This window comes from Pogoniulus pusillus, chromosome 13, assembly GCF_015220805.1.
Source record: "Pogoniulus pusillus isolate bPogPus1 chromosome 13, bPogPus1.pri, whole genome shotgun sequence".
Classification (NCBI taxonomy): Eukaryota; Metazoa; Chordata; class Aves; order Piciformes; family Lybiidae; genus Pogoniulus; species Pogoniulus pusillus.
In genome coordinates, this window is record NC_087276.1 from 23,967,751 (window position 1) to 23,981,364 (window position 13,614).

At 53.6% G+C, this 13,614-nt stretch overlaps 1 protein-coding gene across 2 annotated transcripts in view; it reads right to left on the minus strand.

Annotated features, from left to right (window-relative positions):
- RAI1 (retinoic acid induced 1) overlaps positions 1-13,614 on the minus strand; it is an 83,919-nt gene that overhangs the window by 38,294 nt on the left and 32,011 nt on the right. The window contains exon 2 of one of the 2 annotated variants that reach the window (XM_064153562.1): positions 7,821-7,901. The gene's annotated coding sequence lies outside the window, so the exon portion shown is untranslated. Of the gene's footprint in view, positions 1-7,820; positions 8,445-13,614 lie in introns of those variants that run through there. The other variant, XM_064153561.1, reaches the window with a different exon arrangement.

A 13,614-nucleotide genomic window follows, 5' to 3' on the forward strand; every position in this document is an offset into this window, starting at 1 on the left:
GAAACTATCTCATCTGATCCTTCCAGCCAATGATCTTTGCTCTTCTTACAGCTGTTTGCAGATATGTAGCCCAGGCTGCTGGGGGAAGTGGGAGGAAGAAAAGCCACTGGGCCAAATTTCTCCTTCCTCAGTCACGCTGGAGCAGCAGCATCGCTGCCAACTTGTACAGGAGCAAAATGAGAGATGCCAGCACCTGTGTTTTGGAAATCCAGAGCTCCTATTGTCAAGCTGCCAGCTCCTCCAGCAATGCCACACACCAGTGCTTGCTGCTGAACATTGTGCTGCAGGGAAGCGCCAGCTCCAAAAACCTGCCCACTCTCCCATCTCACCACCAGATATGCCCTGCTCCCAGACTGGGAGCCCTCTGAGGGTATTCACTCTTCCTGCAGGCTCCAATTCCCTGCAATTGCTTTTCATTGCCACTTCTGCAAAGAAAATCCAACACCAGAAAGCACCAGCTCCAAATCTGGTTCCTGGCTGAGCTGCTGTCATCTGCACCCCATGCCATGCATGACCACAGCACCACAGCTCACAGTGGTGCTCAACAAAGCAGTGAGCACTGAGGATCTCCATTGCCTGGCCAGCAAACCTTTGCCCCATACAGTATCAAAAGCTCATGGGTACAGCCACCTTCTGTCACAGAGAAGCTAAACCAGATTGGTGGGAGAGGGAGCAATGTCCAAAGGGAAGAGAACAGCACAGTAAATATTCCCAGAGGAGCCTTGGGAAGGGTTTTATTGACAGCAGCTGTGCTCCTATTTAACTGGCAAAGAAACAGGGTTAAGGAACGAAGAGAGAGGCATCAGAGAACGCTTTAAGTCTTCAAAGTAAATCAACTCCTGGAACAAACACGCTCGGTAGCCACACACCCCCTTCTCCTTTGTGTATGCTGGGCTTTTGACATTTATCATGCTGCCTGAGAACCACCCAGAGGAAGGATGCTCTCCTTGCACCCAAAGGCCATTTCTCACCCTGGCACACTCACACAAGGACTTCTCCCCTGCCCAAGCAGGATCTGCCCTCCAGCACCCTCCCCACAGACAGCTCACCCTGCAAACCACCCAGGAGGCAGGACGTGACCGTGCCCTGTCACGGTCAGGGTTGTTCAGCACATGCTGGGAGCCAGGGTGCAGGCTCCAAGCCTGGGGCACCTCCAAGGTCCCCCCACCACGTGTCCTCCCAGCCAGCCCTTGTTCTGAAGCCAATGAGCAGATGCAAAAGCCAAAGGGCTGCGGCAGCGCAGCGCGGTGCAGGTCCTGCCACAGCAGTCACAGTGAATTACAAGGTATTAGAGCCCCGCGCTGGCGAGCCTCTGGCGCAGCAGCAGTCACGGTGAAGGACATGCTATGATAGGATACAGCCTCCTCCCGAGGATCCAGTCCCCAGCCCGGTGAAAGGCAGCGGCAGGAAGAGGCCAGCCCTGTTCTATAGATCATGTAGCGACAGGCGTGCTGAAGGACACGCTATTACAGGACAAGGTGGTGCTGAGGGGGGGTAACCCTGCGACAGCCGAGCTGAAGGACGCAGTGTCTGGGGGACACACACGGCCGTGCCTCGCTGGGTCAGCGAGTGCCCACACCCCTGCGAGCCAGCGGCGCTGAACGGTTTTAATTATTCTCTGCTATTTTATTGAGCAGCTCATTTTCATTTACGTCCTGGCCATGTTCACCTGAGAACGTGGCCAGTGATGCTCCTTCCCAGCACTGCTCCAGTATTCCCTCCCGACACCAGCTGGATGGGACCCAGTGGAGCCAGCGGACCATCAGGACCCATCTGGTGGCTGACCTGCCCCGCAGCCCCTCTGCACATCCCACGAGGACCATAAGAGAGCTGGGCAGAGCCTCCTTGATGCTCAGTGTCCCTCCTTATCAGAGCTCAAGCACTGAGTGCTGATTTTAGTGGCTGCCATAAATGCAGCAGGAGCGGTGTCCCCTGGTGAGGCATCGAGCGGTGACTAAGAGCGGAGATGACAATAAAGCGGAGGAAGCAAGGTCTGACTGCAAAGCAGCAAACCAACCCTCCCCCTGAATCCAGCTTAGAGGCACGGATTGACAAAGCTCCCCCAAACCAGAAGGGAGCCCAAGCCCTGCATGGGCACAAGAGGGGCTGGTGAAAGGGAGCTGAGCTTGGGCTCGGGCTGAGCTCAGCCCTGGCGCAGGCTCGGTTTGGGTGGAAATCCCATAGACAGGAGGGGAGAAAGGCTTCCCCACGTCAGCACACTGGGATGGAGTTCAAGCCTCTCAGCTAAGCACACAGGGAGCCTTCTGCACATCCTCTACGTATAAATCTACCCCCTTAAAGCGTTCTCAGTGGTAAATGTGGGAGACTGTGCCCGACTTGACAGATCGCGGCGTATTTATGGTGCGTTGGCACAGGGGATACAACCAGTTGGGATTTTTACTCGGCTCTACCACTTGGGCATAGCTCAGCCACAACAAACCCATTTGAATACCTCTTGTTTCCACCAAGGCAGAGATCCAGCCTGTTCCCTGCGGAGCAAGTCCCAGACCCTGGGCCAAGTGAATCTCTGACAGATCTCCATCAACTTCATGGAGTTACAACCACAATTTGGCCCACGCATGACATGTAAATCCTTTCATTTTCCTTCCCAATCACCCAAACCTCTCAGCGTTTGGTAGTGCAGGAGAGGGACACATCCTCCAGGAAAGACCTCTCTGGATACCACGCCAGCCCTTCCTTTCCCTATTTCCTTTGCTTCCTGGGATAAAAGGCGAGTGAGAGGATTCACAGCACATCTGAGCTGCCTGGGAAAGAAATAGGAATTTCCTCCTGCCATTCCCAGTCTTTAAATAGGCAGGTGGGATGCGAGCAGGAATAACTCAATCAAGACAGAGCAATTTTTAATTAATTTGTGGATCCCTTTGCCGGCTGAGTGCCTTGGAGACAAAGGGGAAGCCTCTCCTTTAACACTTGTGTATGCCTGGTTCTTTGAGCCTCCCCTTTTCACCAGCACATCTTTGGTCTTGAAAGCTGCACAAAAGGAAGAATTCCTTGATCTTTTACCTCGGCTTTTGCTAAGACGGAGACACACACGAGGGGGAGCTGGGCTGGGTTTCTGGGGTTTTAAAACGTATCTATTTCTTTTCTATTTTTTTGGACGATCTTAGATCCCAAAATGCATAGAGAGAGGGGTGGGGAAGGGAAAAAAAAGGAGGAAAGGGATAAAAAAATCCTAAAAATCGACCTTAAACCTAAGAAAGCAGAGCGCTTTCTGTCGACACCTTCTGCCCAGCCCGCTCCATCCCCAAGGGGAGGGAGTTGAAAGGTTCAAGCTACATCAAGTGGTGAGTAATGCAGCGGGAGGCTCCTGCTCGGGGCTGGGCTCTCACCCTCCGCCATCACTCCCTGCCCTGTGCCCGATGCTGCGTGGGGCAGAGTCGAGCTCTTCCCACCCTCTTCTCCCTCCCCTTGCCAGCGACGGTGGGGATGCAGGAACTTCCTAGGCAGTGACTGACACTACAATTATCGATTGCCGGCTGCAAAGGCTTGCTCTCGCCTCCCCCCCTCTTCTCACTTGTTTTCTTCTGTGCAGCAGAGTGCCAGCCTTCAGAGACTGCTGCTGGAAAGGGCTCAGATTGACGGGGTGTCAAGATATCTGCTGGCCCTGGCTTTTAACAGTCCCTTGCAAGGGGGAGAAGGAAGAACCCCTGCACAGGAAAGGAAGCTCTGCTAGCTCTGAAAGAAAGGGAGGAACGAAAAAGCCTTCCTCTCTCCTCCATCGAGATGCTCTTGAACCCCAAGCAGTTTTTTCAGCCTCAGCTTGGCTGTGTACATCTCAAAAATCTCAAGATGCTGGGAAGGAGGATGGGCAGGTGTCAGCTGGTCCCCAGCAGTGCCGCTATCCACCCCCAGATCAAGGCACACAAAAGCCCCACCGCCTTCCTCACCAAGTCTCCATGGGGTGGCACAAATAAGTGACCACGTGCCCATCAGAGCTGGCCACGGCCATTTCAGACCAGAGGAGGGCAAGAGGTATCCTGGCTAGATGAGGTCACCCAGCAAAGGCTGCAGAATGTCTGGGTCATCCCCCACCCTGGCCTGGGTTCATTCTCTGCTGCTCGGCACTGATGACATAGGGAGGACCAGATCAGAGGGTTTTCCTAGCAACAACAAACAAAGCAGGAGCTCCAGGTCACCTCCTGGGTCCTCCACCACAGGCTGCAATGCCATCTCAGGAGGCCACCCTGCCTGATGGCTCCTGGGTACTCCACATGTCACATTTTCAGCTCAGTCAGCCACCCCTAGCAAGTGCCATCCCGGCCACAAAACTGGAGTGGCAACCTGCCCACAGAGGTGTTTGCAAAGCCTGGCAGCACCTTGAGACCACGGCTCAGGGTTACATGCTGGAGCCAGAGACCTGAAATTAAAGCCAGCTTCACAACTGTTGGTGTCGACACCTGGTGATGGGAGGAGAGGGATCGATGATGAAGAGTCTGTCTCTTCTGATGCATGGCTGTCAGGGTCAATACACAATTCCTGGGGAGATCAGATGCCCAGGTTAACTGCTTTGCCTCTGTGCTAAGCTGATGAGCCGGTGGAGCCCCATCCTGCTCACACATCCTCTTCCCCAGCCAGAGTCATCCCCCACCAGCCATCAAATGCCACTGAGAGCATCCCCAGGGCTTGTGGTGCTTGCTTTTGCCCACAGTAGAGCTCAACGGTAGCTGTAAAAGGTGTCCAGGGCTGGGGGAGAGACACAGGGGAAAGAGGGACCTGCCTCTCTGGAGCTTTCAGCTGCACCAAAGCAGCCCAATGCCACATGCAGCATTGCCATGGCAGCAGGTGGGAACGCAGGGCTTGGGGACAGCCACCACCTCCCTGTGATCAGAGACACCAGGCACCCAAAGGTGACTGGGAGGGTGTGATGCAACCCCTGTGGAGGGGAGCCCCATTTGCCAGCCCCTCTGCCCATCCCTGTCCTAAACTGCTGGGCAACAGAAAAGCCAGGAGAGGAGGAACATCACCTTTCCTGCTCAGCACAGGTCCTGCTGGCTCAGTGGCCATGTCCCACTCTCCATCCTGGGTAGGCAGAGGACCCAGGGCTCTGGTATAACACCTGTCCCTTCCAGGTGACTTGGTCTGCAGTGTCACCCCACAGTCCTGAGGGCCAAAAGACCTGTGACAGTGCAGCTGCATCACGCCCTCTGCACCGAGTGGGTTTGTGGCACTTCATGACACTCCATGGCACCCTGTGGCACCCCATAGCACCCTGCAGCCACCTAAAGTTCCCTGCTATTGCAGCAAGCCCATGAGGGAGGCAGGAGCCCTGCTTTGCACCCTCACCAACAGCTATCCCACGCCAGGCAGGATCTGTCCCACAGCCTGGGGGGTCCTGCGAGGATGAGAGGCAACCGCAGCCAAACTGCAGCATCTTGCCCCACCAGCTCCCGGGGCTTTTTAGCCACACATCTCCTCCTCAAGCATGGCACAGCCACCCAGCCTACTCACAGGGGACATGGGGGGCTGACCTGCCAGCCGGCAGCTTGGGGGGGGGAAACAGCATCAGACTCCAACGCCAGCACAGCCAGATTTACACCAGCCCCCCCAAACCCCAAGAAAACAGAGCGTGGCATGAATAACAAAAGCAGCGATCAGTAAAGACTCTCCCAAGAGGCTGCAAGTTCTTCAATTAGAGCTCTCATTATAGGAACGAGAAACTCCACGCCGTCTTCTGTACGGATAACACTTTTTTCCCCCTCTCTTTTAAAGAATAAAGGGAGGGAGGGAGGCAGGGAGAGGAAGGCTGCATCTCTAATGCAACAGACAGGTCTGCTGAGATTCACTTTGGCTCTTATTTTGACTTTCATCTAAAAGAGCTGCCCTGGGAATCCATTAAGTCCAATTTAAATCGGCTCTCCGCCCTCACGGCTTCTCCCCGCCTTCACATCCCCTCCACCCCCCTTAGCTCCCTTCTTCCCCCCCCTCCTTTGGAAGCAAACAAACACAAAAGCAAGGCCAGGCAGGGCAGGCAGCGAAGGGCAGCACCAGAGCCATTCCCGGGGGATTCCAGCCCTCCCCGGGGCAGTTGCTCCATCTTTATTTCCGCCCAAATAAACACAATCCCACCACGTCTGGATATCGCCTTGATATCACTCACCTCAGCGGCACTTTCGGGGGGCGGGGGGGCAGGCTGCTGGGGGTTTGAGACCTGCTTCTGCCCTCCCACATTTCCTACCCCCCCCCCCCCCCCCCCCCCTAACGCACGGGGACATTTTCCTCGGATTTTATCCTTTTCAGGTACAATTACCTCCATTAAGGCGGCAGCCGGCAAAGTTGGATGGGATATAATCACATACTTCAGGTCGGGATTTTTGGTTGGGGTTTGGTTTGGTTTGGGTTTTTTTTTTCCGCCTTCCTCAGCCAGTTTCTCTAACCCCAAGACCATTCCTTTGCCTCTGGGGATCACCACCCCACCGCAGCCCCGCAGCAGGGCGAGGGACGGAGCCCTCTCCTTTCATCTCACCACGCTCATTCAAGCCCTGCTTCTGTCGTATAAGCAGTTTTCCAGCTCTTCCCCCCCCCCCCCCCCCCCAGTAACACACCCGCTCTGCATTGCATCCTATTCATATGTTTCTAATCATCGCTGTTCCCTTCTTTAAAACAAAAGCACAAGGACACCCCCCGCCCCTCCGCAACCAACAGCAGTCTCAGATCCCCCCCCCCTCCTCACCAGGCTCCTCGGTTATCCCTTGGTTTGTTTGTTTATTAATGTCAGCGGAAGGTTCGGGGAGGGAAGGGGTAAAATCTGCCAGGGGAGAAAGGGAGTGGGAGGTGAAAGTCCCACCGAGGGGCTTCCCGAAGGCGCAGCCAGATGTGCAAACCCCGCGATTCCTCGGGTTATCTGCTAAGATTCCGGGTTTTTTTCCCCCTGCCCCCCCCCCCGGCCACCGCAAAGAAGAAAGACAATCCATCAAGTCAGCAGACAACGGCGAGCAGAGCCCGGCGCCCGCCCAGCGCAACTTTTACAACTAGAAACCCATCCACATCCACAACTCCACCATGAAACAAGCCTCCCCTTGGAACATTTCCCTCCTCAGAGGCTTCCACAGTCCGTGTCGTGTCCGTCCCCACACACACCCCCCTGCCCCCGCCCCTACCTCCCTTTCCCCCCCCCCCCCCCCCCCCCACTCCCCTTCTCCCGTGCCCCGTTTATTATTTTAACTTTGGGAAAGTAGGAGTCAGGACAAGCAAAAGGAATCCAACCCTTCAGCACACAAATACTCCAAGTCTCAGCTGTAGCTTTGTTCAGACACTCATCCATCGGCAAGTCAGGAGGATTTTTGGACCGGTTGCAAATTTCTTTATTACTTCCAGAAAAGCAAAACAACCACCACCAGCACACTCCCCACCTCTTCCTCCCCCCCCTCCTCCCCAAATTCTCCTTCCTCCTCCTCCTCTGCTTCACATAGGACACAGACACACACACACACACACAGACGGACGTACCCCCCCCCCCCCACCACACACACACACCTCCCCAAACTCCGCGGTGTTATGCATCCATTCAATCGCAGCGACACACGAGTTGCGCAAGAGAAAAATAAATCCGGGGGAAAAAGCTCTGTCCGTGCACACGCAGGGACGGACGGACAGACAGACAGAGAGACAGACGCAAAGAGCTCCGATTCGACTGCGGCTTCCAGAAAAAAAAAAGAGAGAGAGAGAGAGAGAGAGAGAGAGAGAGAGAGAGAGAGAGAGAGAGAGAGAGAGAGAGAGAGAGAGAGAGAGAGAGGAAGGAAAAAAAAAAACAACCCGGGTTAAAAAAAAAAAAGGCATAAAGATGTAGCTCGCAACAATACCTGCGCTGGTCTTCGCTCTCTCCTCTCTCTCCTGCTGGCTCGCTCTCCTCCTCTTCCAGAGCACAGTAGCCAGATTAGATCCTTAGAAAAAAAAATGTGAGAAATAGCACAATTCTCCCTTTTCTTTTTTTTTTTTTTTTTTTTAATCTTTTTTTTTTTCCTTTTTTTTTTTTTTCCGCTTCCCTTCTCAGCAGCCCTTCTGAGCTCCTTCACTAACCATTATTCATAGACCACTAGGGGATATAAGGTAATTAGAAACGGCCCTATAGCATCCAGGCTGAAAATGTAATGCCAGCGGTAGGAGTGGTGGAGGGCTCTGGCTCCTGCGGGCGGCTCCGGCAGAAAAGTGCTTGCTGGAGCTGGGGACGAAGGTGAGAAGTGGGGTGGAGGAGAGGGCGAGAGGGTGCTGGTGGCTCTTCCCTGCACAGACGATCACGGTAGCCCCAAGGAAGCTGAGGGTCGGAGGGGTCGCAGTGGGTTTAGGGGCTGATGGCTGGGGTGGCGAGGTTTGGGTTGCGTTTCTTTTTTGTTTTTGGGGAGGGGGTGTGATGGCTGTGCCTGTGTGAGCCGTGCAGGGGCTGCGTGTGTGTGTGTGTGCGCGTGTGTGTGTGTTTGTGCCAGGAATAGCAAAATAGCAATCAGCAGAGGCAGCACACAGAGCGCAAAAATGCCATCATGCAGGGTCAACAGAAAGCTGCAGACATTTTTTTCTCCTTTTTTTTTTTTTTTTTTTTTTTTTTTTTTGGCTTAATCCTCTGGAGCGGGGGAGAGGGGAAAGGAGGAGGCTGCTGCCGCCTTTATAGTTGCCTTTTTTTTTTTTCCTCTTCCAACCTCGTAGGATCAGATTAACACCCCCCCTCCTCCTTCCCCTCCACACACACGCCAGCCCCAGCCATCCCAGCCCCTTCACCAGCGTCGCACTGGGGAGACAGCGGAGTCAGCGTGGGGTGGCATGCGGGTCTCATCACTGGGATGAGCTGGGTGGGATGAGCGAGGTCGGCTGCGCAGCAGCGGGCACGGAAAGCAGGAGGGAGGCAGCACGGGGGGGGAGTGGAGGCAAAGGAACAAATCACACCTGCAGCTCTCTGCGCGCTGAAGCCAGCTGCAGCCCAGGCACGAAAAATACAGGCGCACGGATTCCCACTGCCGTGCATCTGCTGGGATTTAGGTGCACGGTGAGCGGATGGTAGCTCACCCCTGGGAGCCGTTGCTTTTGGTGGGGGGGACTTACTTGAGGGAAAGGGAGACGGTAACAAAGAGCAATCCTTCCCCAAACACCGTTTTTTGCAAGAGGTAAATAAGATCCGGCGCAGAGGCAAGGAGGGGGAGCCGGTCCCCTCGCAAAGGGAAGCACAGTGCCGCTTTGGTGGCCCTGGCACACCGGGGCGCGCGCGTCATGCCACCAGCAGTGCCCAAGCAGACTGACCGAGGTCGCTGCCGTGCAGCTCCGTGTGCTGGTCCCTGCCTAAAGGGTGCAAACGCCCAGCCCTGCCTCCTCCCACGACTCCACTCTGAGCCTCTCTTTAATTGAGCCAAAGCTGTTCACCTTGATAACGCAGCAAGGCAGCGAGTTGCCGAGCCATACGCAGGGGGCTGGAGAGCTATTTGATCCACTTCCAAGGTGCTGCCTTTCAATTCAACCCCTTGCTCTTGAAGGATGGATAACCAGGCCCTCTCTTTTCCCTGTTAATTACTTGAGATAGCAGGCATCAAGCTGCAAAACAGACCAGACCTCATAAGGGGACCCAGCATCTGCCAAAACAGGCTGTTAGCTCTCATCTCCCTAGCTCCTTTTCTCCCCAGTCTTATCCTTGTCTCCATCCTGATTTCTCTCTCCATCCTGATCCTCAACCCCATCTCCATTTCAGTCCCAGCCTGGTTGTTTACAGCCAATACACCACATTATGCTCCCAGCCACCTCCAACTTCACACGTGCCTCCCTGCAGGACAGTAAACCAAGCCAGGATGTCATGGCTCTCCTGGGACTCAGTGTTTATTCCCCATAACCACTGATCCCACTCTGCCCTTCCCAGGGAAGAGCTTTTCCATCATTTAGCACTGCTGCCTAGTAAAGCCAAGGTGGAACATGTCTAATGGACATCATCCCCAGCTTCTCCTCTGGGACTGAGAGAGGGCTAAAGGATTTGTTGGGTTTTTTTTTCATTACAATCCCCTAAATTCAGCAATCTGGTCCACCCAAGTCATTCCCTGGTGCTGGTATGCTTTAAATCCCCACCTCGGGAGTCCTGTGACTTCAGGAGAACCTCAGCCCTGCACTTCTTAAACCCTGACCTCACTGTGGTGAGGACCAAGGTTGAAACCACAAGCTTCTGAGAACCCCATATGCAAATGAAATCACCACCAAACACTCTGCTTTCTTAAATACTGTGATTGTTTTCTGGCAGATTCATAGTTCAAATTTACGGGTTCACAAAGGCTGATTTGATGATTTCTCAGCACTTCTGAGGTGATGGCACCCACATCACCTCCATCTGCGTGGCAAGGCCACGTCTGTCTTAGCCCAACTGCCAGCTGGGTGGGAGACCATCGCCTACCACAGCAATTAAAACTTGTTAAAGCCTCAAAGCTCAGAAGATGGTGCTGCAGTTGTCTAGATGGGAAAGTCGCCATCCTCTTGATGAAACTCAACTCCAGAGCATCCCCTTGAATGACTCACAGCCCCCCACCACAGGTGTGAATATGGCCCCATGCCCTGTGAACTCATCAGCTGCTTCTGCAGAGCAAATCCCACCCTGAGCTATCACAGATCCAACCAGAGCAGCATCTAAAAAGCCTCTCCCCATCCTCCCCACCATGAGTGCAGGTCTCACCTTGCCAATCAAAGTTGGAGGCTTCCCTGGAGGTAACTCCTCCACCTCCTGCCCCAAGTGGGCTACAAAATAATGACTCATTGCAATGTCATTTCTAGAGCTGCTAAAACAAAGGCATTTCGGCTTCCTCAGTGTCTTGCCACCTCAACCTACAAAGACAAGGCTTCCTCCTCCATGCTGAGAAAAATAAGCTTTCCTCCACCAGCCTTGCCTTCTGTCTGACCCTGCTGTGCTTTGCTGGCCCTGGGACATTCCCAGTGCCTATGTGGGATGCTTTGAGCTGGCTCTTCCTCATCCCTCTTCCTCTCATCCCTCTTCCTATCTGACGTTGCCAACGATCCCAAACGATTGCTGTCATTCCCCGACCCAGGTGACACCTCAGACCTGGCACTGCCCTCCCTGTACCCACAGCTGTGTGCAGACAGGGAGCAGGCAGTCCTGCCCCAACTCTCATCAAGCTCCATGCACCAGCTCTGAGCGGATCCGATGGATTTTCATTTCCTAACTTTGCCCTTTGGGCTATTTCTAACGAGCTTCCTCACGCTTAAAAAATAAATCCTTCATCTGGTGGTGCTGGAGCAGCAGTGCTTGGGACGATTGTGCCTGCAAGGAGACTCAAAATTAATTCTATCGCAGTCACTTTGGGTAGGGGGGGACATTGCATTGACCTCATCAGATCAGTTCCTTCCCAGGACCCAGAGAAATGCCTTCCCAGAGCAAATGTTTTGGCCTTCTAAAAGGCATTTTGCCCACTGTGGCATTTGGCTGGTGCAGCACGGCCCTGAGCAAGGAGCCCTCAATGTCCTCCTGTGACCCTGTCCCTTCACAGCACCCCATGTCCCCAGCTCCAAGCTCCCCTGTAGTCTCTGCCCACAGCATCAGAATCATCCACTCTCCTGGTCTCTTGTCTCCCATCAAGACAGACGAATTGGTCCCGGGTGCCTTCGTTTTCACTAATCAGATGCTTTAATGAGTTCCTCAGCCCTCAGCACATCCCCACTTCACACCACCACCCCCTCTGAGGCCAGCCCCGCTCCCGCAGCGTGCCGAGGCCCCCACCGTCTCGAAGGCTTTTCCTTGGTGGGAGAGCAGTGATTATTTCTCTCAAAAGGTCTCTTATAATGGAAACCATCTCTCCATCCCTCCTTGGTCTCCTCCTGCCGTGACCCAGGCTCTGTGGAGAAGAGCTCTGCTCTGAGGCAGCGCCGTGTTTCCATGGAAAGAGTGAATAGCAGAGTCTTCCCAGTGGTTTATTAGAATTCCTTTTACTTCGATGGAGAGTTTTAGAGCAAAGTAAAAAGGCTTTAATGTGGGGCTAATGGAGCCCCTGGGAAGTCCAGGAAGGAAATCTCCCCTGGAGAAGAGGAGGCGTGAGGAGAGGGAGGGCAACTTTCAAGACAAATTCCTGGACAGGTTGAATTTTTTTTTGCAGGAGCTATCTCAGGCAGCAAGAAATGGGAATGAATGTTTGTTTTATTTTTAACAGATGTTACAAAAGGCCTGCCAGTAATTCAGTGAACGATGCAAAACCTAGATCCCACTCACTTTTCCTGGCATGTCTTCCATCCCCTCCCTCTCCAGCTCGGTAAGAATGCTTATTTGCATTTAGCATATCATATTTAAAGGGGGGGGGGGAAATAATATTAAGCAATAAAATAACAATCGTAAGCCACTTCATTTCCTCCCTCCCTCAGGCTTTGGGTTCACTTTAAATCCTTGGTTGTAGCAGCTATTAATTGTCCTTAATAAATTTTCCTGTCTTTTCACATCTCTCAAGCGCTGCTTTGGGTGTTCCCATTTTTCCCAGCTCCCCATCCTTCTCTCTCCCTGTTGTTTCCCCAAGGGACACGACAGCTCTTGACTCTGCAAAGTGTTTGGAGCACAACAACTGCTGCTCCCTTGCCTGGGGACGCGCCCATGTGAAATTCAGCCTACAGCCTCCTCTTTGAGAGGTGAAAGAATGGGGATTTGGTTATTATAAGATGGGGAGGTGGAAAGGGAAAGAGGTATAATGGAGGGGTCCTAAAAGCATCTAGCCCGTGGCTGGAGCATGAGTAAGAGTCCACCCCTCCAAAAAACAGGGTGCAAAAGCCCATGCATGCACATGCATCACAGTGCTTGGTGGGCCAGCGGGCAGCTTGGAAGGTGATCCAACCCCCACCACGATGGGTATGGTACTTGGGGTGAGACAGAATACTCCTGAGTGTCACACACAAAAAGCAGACCTGGGAGGCCAGTGTCAGTCCTGGGCAGAGAAGCTCTGAGTCCCAGGCAGACCAGATCTCCTGAAAACGAGCAAGTCTGGCAGCTCCTGCTTTAATCCTCAACTGCAAAATGCAAGCTGCAATGCACTTCCTTTTCATGCCCAACCATGCAACATCACTTTGCTCTTCCACAGAGCAAGGTCCGGTGGAAACCTGGACTGGGTAAATCCAAGTTCACAGCCACAGGTGCAGCTCATGGCTCCTGCATGTATGCAGGAACAGCTGGGAGAGGCCACCAAGGGCTGGTGCTCTTCCAGCTCAGACTCATGAGATGAAGGACAGGAAATTTGTACGTGTAAGGGCCTGTGGTGATAGGACAAGGGGCAATGGTTTTAAACCAGAGCAGGGCAGATTTAGATTGGACATCAGGAAGTTCTTCACTATGAGGACGGTGAGACACTGGAACAGCTTACCCAGAGAAGCTGTGGAGGCCTTGTCCCTGGAAGTGCTTAAGACCAAGCCGGATGAGGCTTTGAGCAGCCTGGTCTAGTGGGAGTTGTCCCTCCACCATCCCTAGATGATCTTTAAGGTCTCTTCCAACTCAAGCCATTCTATGATTTTCTGCCTCATTTCTATCTGGTACCCTCGCACACAGTCCAGCATCCTACACGCTGGCATGCCCTGCACCGAATTCACTTTTGAATTCACCTGCCTTCTTTGCAGGATTCCAAGCTAAGAGAGGCTCTGGAAAGAAACTAC